We start from the raw sequence: 15,265 nt of genomic DNA on the forward strand, positions 1-15,265 counted from the left end.
TGTCACGCCTTTCCTTCACACACACACACACACACACAAATGAACAAGATAGTCATCTATCATCCCTGAGCTCAACACACGACCATAAAGCTCTTGTCATCAAGCCAACATCGCTCTAGTCAAGCAGCAGCCACGACAAAATGTCCCTCCCTCTTGAACTGAATGAAGCATGTGTCTCTATCAAATATTAAGAACAACAGCACGCTGCCTCACACTAAAGGAGATGTGTACGGGTGAAGATGTGTCGTGACATGAGTTCGGCTTGTTTTTTGTTTGTTTAGTACAGTGTACAGGGGTATTGAGTGGTGTTTTTAGCTCAAGTGTCGTGGTGTCAGGGTTAGGATGGTGTTTTGTTGTCATTTTGAACAGATATTGTGTTGGGAAATGGTGTTGTGTCATATCGACCACTTCAGAAAATGTAAACAAGGCTGGTCTTGAAGAACTTCCTGTTTCAGTTTCTAACATTCACATTAAAGAGTAAGTAGCATGAGATCATGAAAATGACATTTAATGCAGTCTGTTATGTTGCCGTGTTTGAAAGTAAGCTGTCTGCCAAGTTGTAAGTCCGAAGGTGAATAAATAACAAAGTTATTTGCTTGTAAAAATGGGAGTCGACTCTGAATCACACAAACGAGACCTGGAATAGTTCACCCGCATATCTACGTCACTATGTATAGTCCCCGCATACGTTTTGCTGAGACTGACGCGAAAACGTATCTCTCCTCCCCCAAACACTGTCACTCATTCATGATGCGTGTGTATCATGTCTAAAACATGTGTTCTACAGTGTGACACAGTCGGTCTTATTTCAACTACCAAAGGAAGAACGTCTGAGGGAAAAATGGTTCATTTTTCAAACAATACCAGAGGAGTATAACCCCAGAGTTTAACTGTGCGCGTCATTTCACCGAACATTGGTTTAATAATCTTGCCGCGTTCACTGCAGGATGTGTTAAACAAGGTCCTTAAAGAGGGGGCAATACCAACTCTATTTGGACCTGTTAGCTCCACCGAATCACATCCTGTAAGTTTGGCTTTTGATTTTTGTCTTAACTTCAAGAAATATTTTCGTACCTTATGTCTGTGTTTAGCTAATGCATATAACGTTAACATTAGCATGTAGGGGTGTTACAGCTTGTTTATCTGGCTATTAACTTTGCATTTTGACACATTTGGCGCATGTGCACCTATATAGATATATTTGGGTTTCATATATATAATTTTTCATAACGTCCACTTTCTGATATGCTCTAAGTACCATGACAACACACAGTTGAGACGAAATAATAGTATTACTAACGTATTAACAGTATTTAAAGAAAAATATATATTTTATTTCATTGATGAGCAAAAGCACAACATGCATGTTGTCACACTGGGAGTTTTTATGACAAGAGTTGTCACTTGCCACTGACAATCATCCTGCTCCAGTCATGGTGGAGTTTGTTGTGGATTAGCGTCTTCTTCCTCGTCAGACTCGGGCTCAAATTGGTAAAATCGCCGCCATCTCTATCTACACATATAATATACATGACATCCAAACACATGTAAACCGTAATCCTGTAATGATGGTAGTGGGGTTCCATTTGCGACAAATGATGAACGCGTTTGACCAATAACAACAGACTACACCATCTGACCAATCACATGACACAAGGTTAGCGGGTAGGCGGGGCCTAGACGGATGAATCGCGGAATGAATCATGTGAGAGTCAGTCAAGAAGTAAGGTACGAATAACTGCATATTATTACGACATTATAGTTTTTAAACACATTGTATTTACATAAACTTGTTGTTGGACACTCCATAAAACAAAGTAGGGCCTAAAATAACATATGCTAGGTACTCATTAACACAAACATCACAGAAAACTATCAACAGGACATTTATAACCAAAACTACATATAAAACAAAGAAATATCTTTAAGTTTGAACTATACATGTACAAAGAAGAGCTTCTGGACCAGTGTTTACATCTTGTGATGGTCTTTACTGTGGTACTGGTGTATTCATCTGTGGTGTTGTGCTTTTGTGTTGTAGTATTGTGTTGAGGTGTTTTGTGTTGGCCTGTGATGGTGTATTTAGATGTGATGTGGGTCGTGTTTTGTAGTGTTGTGTGTTTTGTGTTGGCCTGTGATTGTGCATTAAGATGTGATGTTGGGTTGTGTTTTGTAGTGTTGTGTTGAGTGTTTTGTGTTGTCCTGTGATGGTGGATTTAGATGTGATGTTGGGTTGTGTTTTGTAGTGTTGTGTTGAGTGTTTTGTGTTGTCCTGTGATGGTGGATTTAGATGTGATGTTGGGTTGTGTTTTGTAATGTTCTGTGTTTTGTGTTGGCCTGTGATTGTGCATTAAGATGTGGTGTTGCGTTGTGTTTTGTAGTATTGTGTTGAGGTGTTTTGTGTTGGCTTGTGATTGTGCATTAAGATGTGATGTTGGGTTGTGTTGTAGTGTTGTGTTGAGTATTTTGTGTTGGCTTGTGATTGTGCATTAAGATGTGATGTTGGGTTGTGTTTTGTAGTGTTGAGTGTTTTGTGTTGTCCTGTGATGGTGCATTTAGATGTGATGTTGGGTCGTGTTTTATAGTGTTGTGTGCTTTGTGTTGTCCTGTGATTGTGCATTAAGATGTGGTGTTGCGTTGTGTTTTGTATTGTTGTGTGTTTTGTGTTGGCCTGTGATTGTGCATTAAGATGTGGTGTTGCGTTGTGTTTTGTAGTGTTGTGTTGAGGTGTTTTGTAGGGTGATGAACAGTTGTCGATGTCGATGCAGGATGAGCTCTAGAGTGATTGTGTTGTTTTTATGAAAGATGCTGTAGCTCTTGCTCCACGCTTAAATTAGCTGCCAGTGTTTGGATTACACCAGGGAGCTCTCACACAGGATTTATTCCAGCCTGCAGGAGCAAAGGATATTTCCATCTCTTCACACACACACACACACAGATACACAAAACAAGCACAACGCTGAGATGAAACCTTAAAAGCACAAACAAGTCTTCAGTTTAACAAGGCGCTCTCACACACACTCACACACACACATTGTCTGGTATAAGACACACCACTCATTTCATTTTTCACATACTAGATTGTGTACATATGATTCTCTGTCATCCGTCAAAGGCCTGGAGATGTAGCCAGGTTTACAGACTGCTCATATTACAGACGGGTTTCACAGCTTTTCACCTATCTAACAAACTGTAGGAGATAATAATCAGATAGAAACAGAAAGAGAGAGATCGCGCAGCGTTTTTCATCCGTTTTTCAAGGATGTGTGAAATAACCCCCACTGAAGCTTCTGATGACACAATCGCAGAGAAACTCACAGACGAAAGAACCTGCCACTGCCATTACAATTAAACAAAGAACCATCCGTCCCTTCCAACCTCAAACAAAGCAGCCCATCAAGCCGTTGCGTGTGCATGTGCATTTAATCATTTCTAATGACTGAGACAGACGACCCCCAACACACACACATTTGTTGCGGGTCGGCGAGCACGAGGTCCTAATCCTCCGTCTGTAGACTCCAGGAACACACCACCACACACCTTCACATGAACACAGATTACAAGAGTCTTAATCCAGCCCTCTCAATCTGGAGATCTTCTTATAAAACCTCACGCTAATCCAGCAGAGGTTTGTTTACTCTTACCAGAGACCCAGTTTAACCCAGCCTACTTACTAAACAACATTTAATATGAGAAGTCAAGGCTGAGTAACTACTACAAAAACTGGGCTTCAGGGTCCGGATTTCACATTCACTGCAGTGCAAGAACGGTTTATCGTACAGAAGAAATCTCCAAGAAAATGAATTTATATGCGATTCCTGTTTCTATATGTCACTTTTGAATCTCAATGGTTTCATGCTCTCTCAACAGCTGATAATTCATGCACAAAACAACCAGTGGTCAGAATAAAGGGAAACTGTATTCAACATAGTCAGGACCTTGAGTTCATGGTTTTTCAAGAGGTTTCAGCCCGTCTATAGCCTCAGCTGATAGATTCATCACCACAAAATTACAACGAAATAAAAAATGTATCTGATTGGACATGCATTCTTTAACAAAACAGATATGAGAAGTATTCACCGTTCTAAAGTTAAGAAGACTATTCATTTGTACATTAGTTATTTTATTATTTGCATTACGTGGTGTTTGTTTACTGCTCTGATGACCCGATCAGAACCGACCCGTGACCCTTCTGTCCTAATCCACATTAAACAAGACAAAACTCATCGAGTTGACATTCTGTCGATCTGTTTGTGTTGTAAGAAACAAGATAAAGATGTCAAATAAAGTTACTTTACTAAAAACACAAAGAGATTTCATTTCAGTGGTACATTATGTCAGAATGATTCTTTTTTCAATCCTTTTCTTCGTTTCATCCCTGTGGTTGTGTGTGGCTTCCCTTTCAAATTAAACATTTAGAAATTCTTGCTGCACCGAGGTGCTCTTTGCCAGCGCAGCTAAAATGAAAAGGCTTTGTGGTGACAGTGACCAGATTTTAAATGCAGCAAGATCAATATATAAGAGGGGGAAGCTCGAGCGCAATCTCACAGCGTGTGTGTGTATGTGTGTTTGTGTGTGTGTGTGCGTGAGGGGTCAAATACTGCATGTCCTGCTGTCTCAGTGCAGTAGATTCTCTGCCGTCCCACAGCTCCAGCCAAATCCCACCCAGCCCCTCTCTCTCTCTCTCACTCTTCCACTTTGCCCTCTCCCACAACACGAGCGAGCATCATTCCAGCCATTCCTAAAATCTCTGCTATTTCTACTCAAGATGCAAATATAGCGATAAGCGCTAGAACAAATAGGCCAAACTACTGGCATTTCAAACATGGGCTCCATTATCTCAGCAGGAGGACTCCAGCGCCGCGGCACAGACAACATGACAGTCTCCTGGAGGGCAAACAACACCGGAGACACAGCCAGAATAGGGCGGAAAAAAACAGCCCTCATCTCTCCGGAATATTCTTCTGCCTGGAATCACTAATGCACTCAAACCCTCATTCAAGAGCTGAGAGAGAGAGAGAGAGAGAGAGAGAGAGAGATGGGCGTACAGAATGGTTTCTGAATGATGACCTTCAGGTGTCGAGCACGAGATCGGCCTCGCTGATTAACAGCAGAACACGGAGCTAAAGCCCTGCCAGAAGCACACGCGCACGTCCATACACTTCCAGAGCTCAATATGTACAGCGCTTCTACGAGGGAAGAAAAAAATCCCCCTTTCAGCTCGCCTGTGAAAAACAAGCCCAACAAAAATAACCTTGAGTTTCATCAGGGATATTCTCACATTGAATGATAAACACAGGCCCGGGGGACGCCCCGGTGAAAAGCAGCTAATTGCCTGCTTCTGAAATTCGGCCTCTCCGTCCTCTCTGTGTTTATCTGAAAACAGAGTCAGCCTGACGTGACCCGCTTCAGCTGCTGGTGGATAAACCTGTTCGCCAAAATGGTGACTCTCCGTCTGCTCTGTCTTATTACTACAGACCTAACGGTAAAGCAGACCGCGCTCGCCACGCGACGAGCAACTCCGAGCAATAACGTTCAAGCAAAACTGCAACCCGCTGTTATGTAAGAGCCAACTGTTAAGATGAAATCTACAATCAAAGCTGTTTGTTAACGACAATATAAATCATTAGCTAAGTAAGGCGAGATAGAGACACCGCCATGCCAACTGTCGTTCCCGCGAGCAGAATATTTGTCAGTATTTACAAGGTGATTTGCCAAGTAGTTACGCGCTCAAGGACGCAACCTGCTCGAAAAACTAACACGCCGCTGACCTTCCGATATCAAGTCTATTTGGGGCTGATTCATTTGGCAGTTACACGTGGCACACCGCGGCTTGTATAACGGAGTTCCGGCTCTTTAAATGACAGGTGTTATGATCAGGTGTGAACCTCTTGCCGACTCGGACGTTTATAGAACGGTAAAATCAAACCGCGCTGTGAACGGCTCTATGATGAGCTTCCCAAAGTTCATTAATATCTATTTCACCGTTTACACCGCGATGATCAATGCGCGGTTAAATGCCATGATCAATGGACACAAACAAGGGCCTCAGTCTTTCCGATAGCTCACTACCGTTAAATTCAGTTAATTAAAACATGTATTAAATAATTCACCTAAAAGAGATTCTAATCCCTAAAACTAACCCGAACGCTAAGAATTCCCCCAATGGGTGTAAAGTGAGTTGTTACAGAGATAGGCATAATGTTATACGCCGCAGTCGACTATAATATTGCCTAATCCAATAAGATGTCGAATGAAACCCCACAGAGCCATTTAGGAGTGTAAGACGCAGGCGAGGCTGAGCGAGTTAACTGCTCTCTGGTCGTGTGAGCGGAACAGACCATACATTTAAATCATCTTTAAATGAAGCGCACCCATCAGTGCCCTGGTTTGGAGAGAGGAAGCGCGATCATAAACTGAGCTCACGTGGGAACACGTGTGCCAACATTGTGCGAGATTTCTGACAGCCTGCATTTCAACGTTTCATTGGATGACACCAGATCTATCTAAAGATCCCCAAAATACAGCTAATTCCTGTTTCTCATAGGCCTAACCCATATCCTGCCAGGAAAACAACAAACATCCTGAGCTAAGCTCTCTCTCTCTTTAACCCTGAGCAAAGTTCTTCTTTTTTTCGCTTTCACAACTGCAGACATCCAGGGGTCTGGGTGTGCTTGAGAGAGCACAGTGTGAGATCCCTTCAAACCCCAACAGCACAAACAGGCCCTGACACATTTGTTCTCCCTAATTCGCGGTAAGAAAAACATTAGGCGCATAAGAGATGTCCTCTGCGCCCGCAGAAAGCACGCACACGCGCTTACACAAAGAAAGAGGAAAAAACACATTCGACAACAGTCATTTCTAATGGAAGGAGAGAGTGGGTGAGACTGTTCCGTTTCAATTCACTGATAGCGCTAATGGCTTCTTAGCGGTTCCATGAAATCAAGCAGCTGTCAAGACGATGCATCAGGAGCGGGAGGAAGAGGCGGCATTCCCACAAGAGAGAAGCATCACGTCAGGATGTTTGGCTAAACATCTGCTCCCCTGCTCTCGTGGCACACACTCTCAGACAAAGAAATGGGAGGTGGAAACACTGACTTCTCCATCTGAGGCTTTCTGAAAAACAACCGCCCGCATAATGACTATAGGCCAGCGGGCGAGATGAGACAGAGCCCAGGCCAGCGACGCTGAACAGACACGTTCCCACCATTAAACTGACCGTCAGTGAGCCTCAGACTGACCGCTACACTAAAAGTTCATGACGTGCACGACAGTAACTTTAAATATGTAACACACAGTCTTTATTTGTTTGTATGTGTGTATGGTGGGGGGTGTTCATTCACAAACTCTGCGGTTTGTTTGAGTAAAACTATTTGGATCACTTTCTATATTTAATTACCCCTTAATCAGGTTAGTAGGTTAAATTAAGTAAACAAAACCGTGTGCTGTTTGTGTGTGTGTGTGGATTATATATAGAATATCACAGGACAGTCGTGAAACATCTCGTGAAAATATGTAATGGGAAAATTACTGTTCACTTCATACGGTCACACACCAGGTCTATCAAAATCTATTTAAAAAATATATAATTCTATGTGATTTCTATAAATGTCAAATTTCCTACATTCAGCAGTGATCAAAACATTCTCTTTTATCACTGAATAAACACAACGACCAAAATATAATAAAAAAATAAACATTTTCATAATGTCTTTTTACAAATAAATTGACACATATATTTAAAAACTATTGTATAATTTCAATTTGCACCAAAGTATTTTACACCACAAAATGACATCATCATTACTACATTTGCCGTCGTGCTGATGTCATTCATTCCACCTGTAAACACCGAACCGCTAAACATCACGTAAAACCCTGAAGATCCCACTAAACACCCGCTTTCATCACCGCTTCAAAACGACCCGAAATCCCCGAGTTTTACACCTGCGTCGAGCATGACAACAAAAATCGACGCTTTCTGGGAAAAACGTCACGTTTTGCTTAAACTTCACATGACGTCACCGCCGGTACACGAGACATTTCTAAAGTTTACAAGCGTGCGGGTCGAGTCCCGCGAACGCGCCGCTCCGTCCGTTAAGATTCGCCAAGATGGCGCGCGGCTTGTTGTTCAGAGGGCAGAAAAAAATGGAGGATATTGTAATAAACACAAAGGGATAAAATTCAACAACTCGGCCGGGCGGCAGCTGCTGCTCTTTAAGGAAGCGACGGAGATAAGAGAGACGCGACGCTCCGACTCAACGCCCGCGACCCGCTCTCGCCAAGCGGCCGATTTCACGTCGAAAATACAACCGTAGAAGCTCGTAACAGTGTAGAATTTCTATCAAAAGCGATTGTAAAGTAAACGGTTTTATCTTGTTTTGTCGATAAAGAGCTGTTAGCTTTTGCCATCATCTGAGAGACGGACATTAAACAGAGCAAAGGTAGCGTCAGCTCCTCAAGTGACTCCCGCATCGCCTTCTCAAAAGAAGCCCTTTAAATCGCATATTACACGATTTTCATCCACCCAAACCATCGAGGGGAAGCGGTTCGTCTCTTGAAGCGTGTTTTGACACATTTAGGATGTTTACAAACAGTTTAGGTTTAAAAATGAAACAGTTAACACGCGCTCGAGACGCACAAAGGCAGATCGCAGCCCCGCGCGCAACATTGTGTCCGCTCGGAAAGTTTTGCGATAATCGCGGTCGCGTCGAGATATATGTCCATATCTGCGTTTGAAGACGAAACCGTTTCGACAACTTTGCCTCTTTTGATAGCCTAAAGTAGCGACCTGAGGAAAGTGTCGAGTTAGCTGCCCTCGCTAAAGAAAGCCGCCAGCGACACAAACATTGATTCTCCAATGAAATAACTGAGCAATAAATGACAAACTTACGTTTTAGTTTGGACGCTTGACGTAATTCCGACTCGATCCAGAGCGAAGTATCGCTTGATCTTTGTTTTCCTGTTTCGTCGTGCTTTTGTGAGAGGCCAGTGTAGCAGGAGATGATGAAGAAGAGAATTGGCCAGTAATTGAGTCTCTCTGTATGTGTGTGTGTGTGTGTGTGTATATGTGCGCGTGAGTGAGTGAGTGACTGTCTGTGTGTGTGTGTGTGTGTGTGTGTGTTTGTCCTTTCAGGGTTTATTCTGCCTCACTTCAAGGAATCAAAGTGACGTCAGCCTACAATACTCACAATATCAAACTTTTATTGTTAAACCGGCGATTTCATGTCTTACATTTATTGACAATATGAATAAAAATACCAGATTTATTAAAGTTCATTTAAAGGTCTGATTTGAACTGAAAACCACACTTTTCTTCTTCATGTCAGTCAATGGTTTTTTTCTTCACTTTTATGTCGTTGTTACTCATCATGTTTGATGTTTGGACGTTTTTCCTGTTCATGTGTTTGCTTTTATTTTATTTTGCCCTAAATAAAAAAAACTCATTGTCAATAAATAGGTGAATTAGACGCTTTATTTTAAACAAAACATCTGTCAATGAGATGAAGGGTGGTCCGGTTATTGTTGCTTAATTCGTGTGTACATTTGTGATGTGAGGAAGCATGTTGTCATCTTTATAAAACTGCTTCACAGGTTGCATTCTGTACTCATTGATTATGGATCGTCTTCATTGACAATACTCGTAACTGTGTATTTTGAAAATGCATAAAGGCGTTTTTTGGTTGTATTCATTAAAATGATATCGCATCAAGGCTGCACATCAGCTCAGTTAGAGCATCATTTTAGCAGAACACAGATTCTGAAATAAAAAGACAATAAAGGTGATTTGATTTGAAGTGTATATCTGTACTGTAAATCACTTTGAATTCTGCCAAATGCGATAACATAACACCGTTTATCATTATGAAAATGTATTTCTAAGACTGCTTGTCGTTCACAAGCTGTCAGAGGAATACAGCAAGACATCGATACGCAATCAAACTCGATTACGTTTGTCTCCAGTTACCTCCATAGCTAAATTCAGGGATTATGGATTACCCCGGCTAATCTGACCCTATTTCCCCCTCGATCCATCGGGGGAGCGAGACAAGGTGATAACGTTGCAGTTTTGACAACAGAATTTCCGTAATCCAAAAGCATCCCTTAAACTGATGTCGAAAAGAGAAAAAAGGAACGGGCCCCCACCGCGCTCGGGAGGAACTGAAAATAAAAGGCAGAATAATTGGAACTGTTACTTTTGCAACGACTCTCATTGATCTCTCATTTGAATTACACTCGGGGGCTAAAGCGAGAGGCGGCAGAATGGCCCTTTGCAGTGGGAGCCGAGCTGGGCACCACGAGGCAGACGGCCATCTGTGCCTAATTGTGTGCTCTTTCTCCCTGCTGCCGCTCTTACAATCAGCAACAGGCTGAGGGGGGCCCTCTGACCTAGACTGGGCCGGAGGGGGTGGCATGGGGCGAGGGATGACGGGGGTGGGAGATTATTTCATTGAGCAAGAAAACAACAACGAGGGGGGCGAGGAGGGACACGCTGCCGCTCCTTACTGAGAGAAGAGCTACGGGAGAGAAAAAGTGAGGGGCAACTCTTGGGAGTTTCACGCTTCAAATTGTGCGCCTGCAGCTTGCGTCGAGGCTTTGCTTTGTGTTGCGAGGGAAACCCGCTCATTTTTTACTCCGAGACAAGATAACGTTTGAAAAAATGTTGTGCGCTTCAGCAGCAGTTAAAAGTTCTGATGTTGTGGTGATGGAAGCACACTGATACGTTCAATTGGAAACATTAGTGACACTGGATCACAAAAGCAGTCTTAAGTAGCACGGGAACATTTTTTTAAATAAACATTATATAGGTCAAATTGATCGATTTTTCTTTTATGCCAAAAATCATTAGGATATTTAGTAAAGATCATGTTCCATGAAGATATATTGTACCTTTCCTACCTTAAATATATAAAAACTTTATTTTTGTGAATGGATGACACCTGCTACAGCGCCTCTGATTCACAACTTCAAAGGCACTTTTCTCAATATTATATTTTTTGCCCTCTCAGATTCCTGAGTTTTAAACTGTTGTATCTCCGCCAGATATTCTCCTATCCTAACAGTCCATACATCCATAGAAAGATGAATTATTCAGCTTCTCTCAATTTCGAAAAATTGACCCATAAGTTTTGTTGTCCAGGGTCACATTTCCAGACTCTCTCATGAATCACTGCTGAGATCGTGTCAAGTTTTTAAACATGTTCCGGGCATCAGAACGTCCACAGGTCGCGCACACCCGGTCTCCAATTTCTGCATTTCTTCATCGACCCTCGTGGTTCCCCCCACCTGTGGAGATGAAGCCGGGTGATGTTTACGGAGGGGACAAGCAGGCAGACAGCCGGGGATGAGAACACCAGAAAATGGGAAGATGAGACGATTGCGTGCACTTTCAGGGTGTCTGATCGCGTGTGCGGTGCATGTGCTCGTGTTTATCTGATCGTCGGACCACCCTACAGCCACACTGAGAAAGCCCTAATTGTGTGTCTGTGTGTGTGTGCACACATGACGGTAATATGTGTCTAACCTCCTCCCCTCTTCCAGCCGAGGCACACGGGGGTTTGTAATTGTGTTGGTGGTTCTTCATTAGAGTCTGCGTGTTGGGGGTTGGGTGGGTGGATGGGTGAGGAGCTCGGGCTCTTAGGAGCGTGAGCCGCGTCATTAACGGAGGCTGGGCCTCTCCGCATGCATCCAGAATGTCAGCCGTACCTCGGTCATTTGAAACATAATAAGCACAAGTACAATGAGTGCAATGCAAGCCCGCTGGGGGAGGGAGGGGGTGAACACAGCTTGTGTCTTCTATCGGCTCGTTGTGAGTGTGTGTGTGTTTAAAGAGACTTGATTAGAAGATATAATAACATAGTGAAGACTAACCGGTAAAGATGATCTCCCCCGAGACGGATGGAAAGCAAATGAATGTGGCGATGTGGATTTAATTGTTATTTTTCTATTAGCGTGCATGAAGACAGAGGAGATGTCCATCTAGAGCGCGCTGTGCTTGAAGCTATTGATTTTTTTCTCTTTCTTTTCTTTCTCGCCCTTCCTCTCTCTCTCTCTCTCTCTCTTTCTCTCTAACGCAGATTTTAATCATCTCGGTACACCACATTCCCTAATACCATTAACAACACTAACCTTCCAGCGCCACAAAAGCGTTTAATTTCCAATGACACAAATTTCTCTCCAAGAGACTGGAATAGTGTCTTTACGCAATTTGCCGGCCTTAAGGTTTGGCTTGCCGGAATAATTGAATTGCGAAGCACTCACTTAGTCTTGCATAAAATCACTAGGCAAAGAGCTAATCAGTGCGAAAGAGACAATAGTTTCGCCGGTTTGCCTTATTAGCTCATTTGAAAAGAGTAAAGAGCGCTTCTCTCACGACTGACTTTAGAGCAACGATAATCTCCCTGTAAAAACCTTCCCCAGAAATGTTTCTCTTCGGTATTCAAACTGTTTGTTCCTCTTTCTGCTCTGCTGTTTGTAGCCATAAATAAAAGATGACCTTTAAATGTTTACATAATTTATACGGCCATAAATTCTTAATATATCTGACTGCAAATGAGCGAGCGAGTGGCTTGATTATGGCTCACAGTCGAGACTGGGTACTGAGATGATGATGTACACACACCTGTGTGTGAAGTTAACATTTAGAAAATAATGTCATTTGACTTTTTTAGGATTCTTCTCATATATGTTACTCAGCAGATCATTATGTCATTGGCGGTGTGAGGTCACAAAGCTGACCTTTGACCCATGGATGTTACGATTCTGCATTGGCACGAGAACAAATGCCAACCTGCTTTCTTCCTCTGTTTGCTGTAGGTGCATCATCCCCGAATGCGGAGAAAGTCTTGTTAATATGGCGACGGTGAGGTAAACAGAGAGGAAATGATGGAGTGGCAGACCCACGGGGATAACCACATGAGGTGTGACAGACCACTGACATCAGCCCTCTCCTCTCTCTCTCTCTCTTCCGCACACACTCATTTCCAGGAAGAGGTCATTAATGTGAGGAGAAAAAAAGAAATCCAGTCACGGCTTTAAAATGGAGCATCTCCTCACACAGATGCGATCATCGCTAACGCTTCGGAGTCAGGGGACCGGCGAGACGCCGCACTGGACGGATAAAGTACCTCGTTTTGCAATTGGATCAAAATACATTTGTAGATTTGACCAGAGTGTCAGCCGAGTTAACCCGACCTGAGCGATCCGTCCTCTCTTCAAGTCCTTATAAAACTACAGCGGTGTACAGTAGTCAAATGTTCACGTTTAACAGCTGTAATTGACATTTTCCCTCGCTCCCTTCAGCAATGATATATCAAAGAGTGCATCAGCCGCCGGAGGAAGAGAGAAAACATTAGGAGGATTAATATAAAGGGGGGGAGTAGATTGAGCGTTCACCAAGATCAGTAAAATAGAATCTGTCAGGCAGCCCTGCAACATCCATCCTCTGAAAAAAAAGGAAGAGAGATGGCGGTACATTTTCATGGAAAAACACCGAGCAGATCAATTCCCTGAGACTCAGCCGCTGCGCCTGCTTGCATTTGTAAAGATAATATTATTTAATAACCCTTTATAATGACTGTTTAAATAATCCTACTGCTAACCGTGCAAGACGCTAATGGAAATATTTAACATAAATTCCCTTTAAAACAAAGGCGGTAAGAATTATTAGTGAAATTAAAGGAGTGTGTGTTTGTGTAAATGATTGTCTCTGGCCTTGACGTGTCGTTCTCAATCACGTTCTGCTCAGATGGAACGGCGCTAGTGTGCAAAGTTATCACACATGTGTATGCTCTCTTACCGAACATCATATACAAGCTATTTATGGCCACGAGCATCAGTGCCAAGGCCAAAGAAAAGCAGGGATGTTATTGAATCAATTGAGAATGTGAATTGAAATAGGAACAGTATAATTATAGATCAGAGCGAAGGTAAACCCAGTCTAACTGCAGGAGGACATTCACCGGCCTGAAAAATGATAGCTTGGCTTTGGTTACGCTCCTTCATAGATAGACATCAAAATGCAAAGCAGATGTTCTTCCTCCTGCTTAGTTTATGACTTTTTCACCATAGCAGGGGCAGATATTCAGAGGGGCTTAGTGCAATTAAAAGTTTTAAAAATGCCTCCAATATGTGGATAGAAAAATATCTCTGGAAAGCCAAAGGTTAATGTGGGTAAAAAACAGTGTTTGGCAAGTTACTGTGGAAAAGTAATGAATTACTAGTTACTAATTACATATTCAATAGTGTCATTAGATTGCTCTACAAATTACTCTCTCCAGAAAGTATTTCATTACTAATTACATTCAATATCCTATATCAACCTTGATACGTTATGTGAATCAAAGATAGACATATAAATGCTCTTTAAATTCTTCCAAATAAATCATATAAAACTGTATAAAGTAGTATTACTAATGGACCAAAGAGAAGGACTCATTAATGCATGCATTATAAAGTTAGACTTTGAATTTTAATGTCAATTCCACTATTGAATACATCACACAGTATTTAGTTCAATTACATCCGAAGTAACTGTAATTAAATAACAGTAAAAATAAGGATAATACCATACTTTACACTTTTTATTACCTTACCCAACCCTGGTTATAAATACTCAGCCTACAGATTTTTGTGAATATATTTATAACAGGCAAGTATAATTTAAGTTATAACGTTTTTTATAGTAATATATATATTTTTTACGTCATGACCAACCTGCTCTTCTCGCTTTCCCTTTCTCAGAAAACCTATTGAAATGATCACGCCAACTGTCAGTCCGCATCAAACGCAACAACAACGTCTGCTTTCATTCCTCAGCTCAGTGAAGCTTGTGCTCCGAGCAGCGTTCTGAAGATCCTCCTCGTCATGTGATCAAAACTAGGCCATCAGCAACACTGTGATAATGGCTGTGTCTCAACACCACGCCAACATGCTCATGTGCGAGCGTCAGTGTGTGTTCAAGTGTGTCTTTATCCCCCGTGAGCCATCCGTCTCCACGCAGCGGGGTGGTTTTGGGTGGAGCACGGATAATCACAGCAGTCTCTGTACACCTGGAGGACTGGAATATAATAAACAACTAACACATACTGTTCCCATCAGATCTACCAGCTCAGCGCTTTCCCAGAGACTCCAGGACCAAAAACAAAGGCTCGATGACAACAAAGAAGAACCACAGATGAGATCTTTGAACTAAATCAGTGAAATTCAATGGAGATCAAATGGAAATTGCATCTCAGAGTCACGACAAATGTGTCCGTCATCAGAG

General features: G+C 42.4%; 1 protein-coding gene across 15 annotated transcripts in view; it reads right to left on the reverse strand.

Annotated features, from left to right (window-relative positions):
* The window catches only part of baz2ba (bromodomain adjacent to zinc finger domain, 2Ba), a 75,737-nt gene that overhangs the window by 57,689 nt on the left and 2,783 nt on the right, over positions 1-15,265 (reverse strand). For 13 of the 15 annotated variants that reach the window (XM_056749676.1, XM_056749673.1, XM_056749675.1 and 10 more), the window contains exon 1: positions 8,894-9,211. The exons of 1 other annotated variant lie outside the window; for it this stretch is intronic. The gene's annotated coding sequence lies outside the window, so the exon portion shown is untranslated. Of the gene's footprint in view, positions 1-8,893; positions 9,212-15,265 lie in introns of those variants that run through there. One more of the 15 variants, XM_056749669.1, reaches the window with a different exon arrangement.

The sequence above is a fragment of the Triplophysa dalaica genome, chromosome 6, assembly GCF_015846415.1.
Source record: "Triplophysa dalaica isolate WHDGS20190420 chromosome 6, ASM1584641v1, whole genome shotgun sequence".
Taxonomy (NCBI): domain Eukaryota; kingdom Metazoa; phylum Chordata; class Actinopteri; order Cypriniformes; family Nemacheilidae; genus Triplophysa; species Triplophysa dalaica.